The sequence below is a fragment of the Rhea pennata genome, chromosome 3 (genome assembly GCF_028389875.1).
Source record: "Rhea pennata isolate bPtePen1 chromosome 3, bPtePen1.pri, whole genome shotgun sequence".
In the NCBI taxonomy this organism is placed as follows: Eukaryota; Metazoa; Chordata; class Aves; order Rheiformes; family Rheidae; genus Rhea; species Rhea pennata.
In genome coordinates this window covers 90,409,716-90,415,956 of record NC_084665.1, presented here as the reverse complement: position 1 = coordinate 90,415,956, position 6,241 = coordinate 90,409,716, and the positions used below count along the sequence as shown (strand labels likewise).

General features: G+C 61.3%; 1 pseudogene; it reads right to left on the bottom strand.

Annotated features, from left to right (window-relative positions):
* Positions 1–1,840: 1,840 nt before the first annotated feature.
* On the bottom strand, positions 1,841–5,993 carry LOC134138896 (T-cell activation Rho GTPase-activating protein-like; annotated as a pseudogene).
* Between the last annotated feature and the right edge of the window lie 248 nt (positions 5,994–6,241).

The following is a 6,241-nucleotide window of genomic DNA, read 5'->3' as shown; positions in this document are numbered from 1 at the left end:
AGGGCTGAGGGGAAAGCTGAGCAAAGAGAGGCGTCTCCCTCGGGGCGTGGAGGAAGTGCCCAGGGCTGTGCCCTGCGTCCCGAGGGCTGCAATTGCAGAGCCGCAGGCTGTGCAGGGAGCGCTGAGGTGGGAGGCTGTGCAAGGTAGAGCGCCAGGAACAAGTGCTCCCTCCCTTCGGTCCGGCGGCACTGATCTGGCCATTGATGGGCACTGCTGCAGTACCCCTTTGCTGGGGGATTTCCCCCTGGCGCCTGCCCCTTCTCCAGCCCACTTGCCACTTCCCACACTAAGTGGGGATCCCCCCTCAGGGGAATTAAGGGAGTCACCCTTGTGGAGCTGCAGTTTTAGCAGTCCCTCCCCTCTCCTGGCTCTGCCGTTCCTTGGAGAGCGAGGCGGTAAGTGCAAAGCCCGTCGTACTCCTTTGGAAGCACGCCCAGTCTGCACATCCTTCCTCTCCAAAGAGGGTCCATGCTCACATTGTCTTTCTCTGTGCAGGCAAAGCAGAGGTCTGCAAGGAGCAGACCACTGGTGGAAAGCGGCTGCACTCGCTAGACTTGTTGCAGGGCATGTTCTGCACCTTGCTAACTATTTCTCCTCCCACCAGGAGGTGTTTCCAGCCTCCAGGCGTTCACTTGAAGGCACCAGTATCATCTCACTGCCAGGTGTCCTGCACTAGCCTACCTGTGCTGAGATGGGCAGGCTCTTGTCCTTTGGACAGCTCCTGTCCCAGTGCTTGGCAAGAATGGCATGAGCCTACAGCCTGTCTGGGCAGCGCTTTTGCCTCAGGCCATCGCCTCCTTGCAGCCTCTGGAAATAGCTCCTGACTCCTGTGGTGCCCCAGCCATATGTGCCACCGCTTGCCTAGCCCTTCTGCCTCCCAGGTGGCCCACACATCAACTGTAGCCAAATGATGAGCCATCAGACTCCCCTTTGCCCTTTCCTGCTGGTTGGAGGCACGCACATCGCAGCTGTTGTTTGGTTCAGCCAGGTGCTAACTCTTCCCAGGGTTGCTTCCCCCTGGCGTCTCTACCTTTTCCTTGCCCGTTCTTTTGCACCCACTTGTCTAGCTCCCGGCTGGCAGCGGCCCAGGCAGCGCCTGAGTGTGCGCACACACCAGAGGCCGCTTGCTCCAGCACCATCTGCACAGCTCTGAGCTCCGCCAGCCAGGACGAGCCCTCCATTTACTCCACCCAAGCTTCTCTGGTCGCTACTGCTGCAGCACCAGCTTTGCCTCTCCCTCCTTTCCCTGCTCGCTTGGCGCTCCTGCAAGGTGGCACCTGCAACCCTGCTCTAGTCTGGCCATCCCAGGGCAGCTCCTCACGGACCGCGTGGGAGGCCGGATGGCAGCCCTCCACAGGTCCCCTCCCAGTTTGCCCTGCCCTCTCTGAGGAGTTGTTTCCTTTCTTTGACCCATCACTCGTTAACCGCTACTGGAGGGAGAAAGACCCGTTTGCCAGAGGTGTCTTTTGCGCTACCCGCAGTGGCCGAGGCCGGCCACGTCTCAGTAGCTTTCCAGTAGGAACCCGCACACACAACTGCACTTGCTCTCCTGACTTACGGGCTCAGTCCTTAGCAGCCCTTGCGAGGGATGCAGCTAAGAGCACGTTCTGCAAGGGAGGGTCGCTCGTTTGGGAGCCTTGCCGGGGTGTAGAGGCAAAGCAGAGAGGCTCACCCTTCCCACAGGGCACATCTTGTTGCCATAATCCCCACTTACATCCCTGGTCACCTCAGCCTATCTGGAGTAAACGTGCGCGTGGAGGGAGGGAGGGAGGGAGGGAGAGTGCCAGAGATGAGGCAGGCAACTTTTCCTCTTGGAAAGCATTTAATACTGCCAGGGGGTTTGGTTCACAGTTGCATGCAAAGCTGGTCTTCAGAAATCATGCAGAGCTCTGGCTAGAATACTGACTCCACAGAAGGGTGGTCTCCACAACGCCGAGGTTCCTCACCAAGCTCACAATTGCTTTGGAACCGAAGGGGCAGGAATGTTTGGGACCTCTGCTCATAGACATTCTGGCACCCGTTTCCGGTCTCCTTTCCAACGGGTGCCGCAGATTGTCGCCTCTTGGCAGGACTCTGACAAGTCTCTCGGTCAATAAGCTCCCACAGGGGGTCACTGGGAAACTCACGGGGAAGTTTCTTCCAAGGGGAACCTTGCGGGTTGCACATTCCACCCCCAAAGCCTTCAGGGAAGAAACTCTGTCCCTTGGAGATGCCTTGGAGATGCCTCTGCTGAGTCCTGCACATGGGTGGTGCATGGGCAGCCTGGCAGAACGTCCTGCTTCGACTCTGTGGGTTTCATGGTTGGAAGTGTAGCAGGGAACCTGAGTGGTCAGGTAGGTCTTAGGAGGCTCTTCCTAAGTGAGTGGTCTTCCTGGATTCCTCTGCTACACCCACCTCTCTAAACACTTCCTCTGCTGAGCTGGAACAAGACCTTTACTGATACAGCATCAGCAATGGCTTGTTCTCGCCAGGCCTCTTCTCCTGGACAGCTCTGCAGGAGAACTGATTGCCTTTGCTTGAGGAGCAGTCTCTCAGAAACCACCTGTCTTCCAGGTCTCCAGAATGTGGGACTTTTTTGAGCGCTTTGCTGTGTTTTGCACAAGAGAACGCCTTGCAGCGCTTCCTGATGTGTCTGCCAGGTGTGCGGCTGTCCTCCTTGGGCTTGATGGGAAAAGCCTGGGCGTTCTTCAGAAAGATTTTTTTTTGGGGGGGGGAGGGCTCGGGAGTGAAACTAGTGAAGAGATGGTGAAGACCGAGCCATCAGAGGAGAAAAGGAGCTTTGCAGGGAGCAGCCGGAGGATATTGTGGGGAGGGAGTGCCATTTGACAAGCGTGCCTGCAGGATGGCAAGGCGTTGTTTCCAGAGCCCCCTTCTCCACGCTGCACTTTGTCTCTTGACTGGGAAAAGGCTCCTCTCTTTTGGCTGCCCCCGGATCCCATCTCCTGCCTTCCAGGCTGCTGCTCTGGCAGGACAGGTCTGCCTCTGAGAAGCTCCTGGGCATGTTGCTGACCTCCTTCTTCTGATTAGTCAGCGGAGGGGCAGAGAGGCAGGTGGGATAGGTGCTGCTCCCCAAAGCACTTGCTGCTTTGGGCTGCTGCTCCTGGTGGCAGTTCACAGGGCTGCCTTCAGCTGCAGGCTCGGGGCTGTTGCAGGCAGCACTGTTCTGCTGAGCAGCACCTGGGTGTTTTGTGGGGAGAGTGAGCTGTTAGGCACCTTTTAGAGGCCATGGGAAGATGTCAGGGCACTTTCCCTGCAGCATCGTGTCCCCTCCCCCCTGGCAGGGGACGCAAAGGCAAAACCTTTGTTCCTGTGCATGGAAGTACTGGAAAGCCTTCCACTAGGGAAACCCTGCCAGACCCTCCTGAACCCTCTGCACCTCTCGGCATTTCCACAGATGTCTGCTGCTATCCAGTTACACAAAGTGATGCAGCAGCCCTGGCATGGCACAAGCAGCCCTCCGTGCTCGTACCTGTGGAGCTGGCTGTGTGCTCCCGTGACTCCTCGGTCGAGGCAACGTCATCCCCAAATACTGCTGCGCAGTTGTGGATGAGGAGCTCCACCAAGAGCGTCACCTGCACACAGAAAGCCCCGGAGTTCAGTGCGAGGCGCTGCAAACGACGTGAGCAGCCTTTTGTGCTCCTGAGGGACGTTTCTGCAGCGGCGGCAGCAACCTTGTGTAGCCGCAGCCAGAGCTCAGAGCCTCGTGGCCGTCTATGAGCAAGGCAGCCTCAGCCCCAGCTCAGGGGAGGGGAGCAGGGTGCGGGATTCAACAGACCTTGTCGTTGCTCTCCTTCTGCACGGCCAGCGGGAGCGTGGTGTCCATGTCGGGGCTGAGCATGTTTGGCCCCACGCAAATCGCCAGGTTGCTGGCATCCATCCGGTTGCTCTCTGCACTTTCACTGATGTGGTGGAGCACAGAGAGCAAGCGCCGGAGCAAGAGGCGGTTTGCTGGAGGCAGCAGGCCAGCCACCCTGCGGGAACGCAAACAAACAGGAGGAGGAGTGCAGGCGGCAGGGGCTGCTGCTTCTTGCTTTGAGCCCCAGCGGTGGGACGGGTGGCAAAACTTACTCTCTCAGGCCTGCAATTTTCTCCTGCAGGCTGGGCTTCTCCAGCGCTAGCAGCCAGTTGTCATAGAGGTCGGCCACGAGGAGTTTGCAGGGGATGTTCCTCAGGAAGTCCTGCAAGGTCAAGGCACCTACGTGAGGCTCTGGGCACTAGCAGGGAGCAGAGAGGCAGCACGCCCGTGACTTCGGTGACTCCCTGGGAGGCAGCTAGCTTTGAGCTAGCTGCTCTCAAAGGTGCAGCTGCTGGAGCTGACCATCCCCTGGCACAGGAAAATGCCCAAGGGTGCTTAGCCTGAGCCTCGGAGTGTGGTGCCTTTGGGCAAGTTTTAGCACGGAGTCCCTCCTAGGTCGATCGAGGCCCTGGCATGGGCCCACGCAGAGTCGCCCTGGGCTCTCCCAGCTACAAGTCAGCAGAACTCACCTTCAGCACCACTGCCAGCAGGTGCACGGGTTTGCTCGACAGATCAACCTGCGTGCCTCTGTCCAGCTCTTCCTTCAACTCCCTGCGTGCCTTCTCGTTGGCCGCCTTCCGGAAAATGCCCTCGGTGGCCGGGCCTCTCTCGTAGAGTAGGTCCAGGAGCTCCTGTCAAACAGACAGCCTTGGATTCGTCGCTGCACTCTGCTTGCTCGGCTTACCATGCCGTTCTTGCTCCACGCAGAGTCCCCTGGCAGTACCCTCGCTGTCTCCTGTGCAGCCTCATGCGGGAATGCTGAACTGCAGGCACTGCAGTGGAGGCATCCCTGCAGGACACCCCTCTCCCCAGGCTTGCTTACCTGGACTGGCTGGGGCAGGGCATCACCTGGCCCGCAGATGAGGGCCAGAGGCTGCCCAAAGAGAGACAGCTGGGGGCCGGAGCCTAGCTGCCCTGGGCAGTCCCCGGTGGCAGAGGTTCCTCTCCAAGCCAGGGGCCATGAGATCGCCACCTTCCGCCCTCCCTTGGCTCCGTCTGCTGCAAGCAAGAGGAAAGCAAACACGGCTTCAGCAAATGGGCCTGAGGCGCCTTTCGCCTGTGCGCAGCGCCACGTGCTGCAGCACGTTTACAGGCACCGAGGTTTTGCATGGCGAGAGAGAGCAAGAGCAGCCGCGGCTGCCCGCGGGGCTCGTGAGCTCCGGCGTGTCACCGCTGGTGGCAGGTCAGGCAGCCTGGCACAAGCGCCGCTTTGCAAGCAGGATGGAAGAAGGCAGCGCCCCGCTTTGTTTTTCCCACTCACCAGCCGAGCAGCAAAGTGCCTCTTCGACGGCTGAAGGGTCCGCCCGGGGGCACTGCTTGGCTGCAGCCTGCAAGAAAGGGCTTCAGCCGACCGAGCCGCCCCGCAGCAGCAAGGCCGCGAGCGCGCTGCTCCAGCTGGGCGGCATTGCCGCGCTCTGCCCCAGCCCGGGGCCTTGGCTCCCTTTGCACACCCGGGAGAGGCGCCCGCACCGTGCTGAGATACCGCCCGGCCGCAGCCATCGAGGGCCAGGCAAAGGCAGCCGCTGCTCACCTCTGCCAAAATGAGCGCCTCCACGGTCCTGGCCGTCAGCGACGCCTCCTGGGCGAGAGAGCAAGGTGCCTCCGTGAGCAACCCGTTGCATGGTCGGGTGGGAAAGCCAAGCGGCTCTCGGGGCGGAGCGGAGGCCGTGCGGACACTTACGGGGCCGTAGAAGCCGACCACCTTGGTGAGGAGCCGCAGGGAGGGCAGGCGGGTGACCCTGGCTCCCGGGGCTCCTTGGCTCTGCCTGTGCACAGGGAAGGGCGCGCAAAGAGCTCCGTCAGCCCCGGCCCTGGCTGCTCTCCCTCCCGACAGCCCCAGCAGCGCGGACAAGGGCCCCGCAGCCTGCGCAGCCTCCAGCAGCGCTGCCTGGCAGCACGAGCCCTGCAACGGCCTCGCTCCTGCTGCCCATGGGCCTCCCCGCCATGGGGACACGCGGCAGCGGCGCGGGGTCCCCATGCGCGCACGGCAGGAGCTGTGCTGGCGGCTCCCGGCGCCTCATGCTCATCTGCAAGCACGAGGCAGAGCAGCTCCCGCTGCTGCGCCAGGAGCTGCGCGTGGCCGTGGGTGCACCTTTCCCCCACCGCTCCTTGGGCACGTCCGCGGGCAGCTCCTTCGGGAGCGCTCCGCGCCCTCCCCCTTGGCCCCAGCGGCAGCTTGAACCCCCAGCAGGGCCGACCTGAGGATGGCGTCGAGCCAGAGCTGCT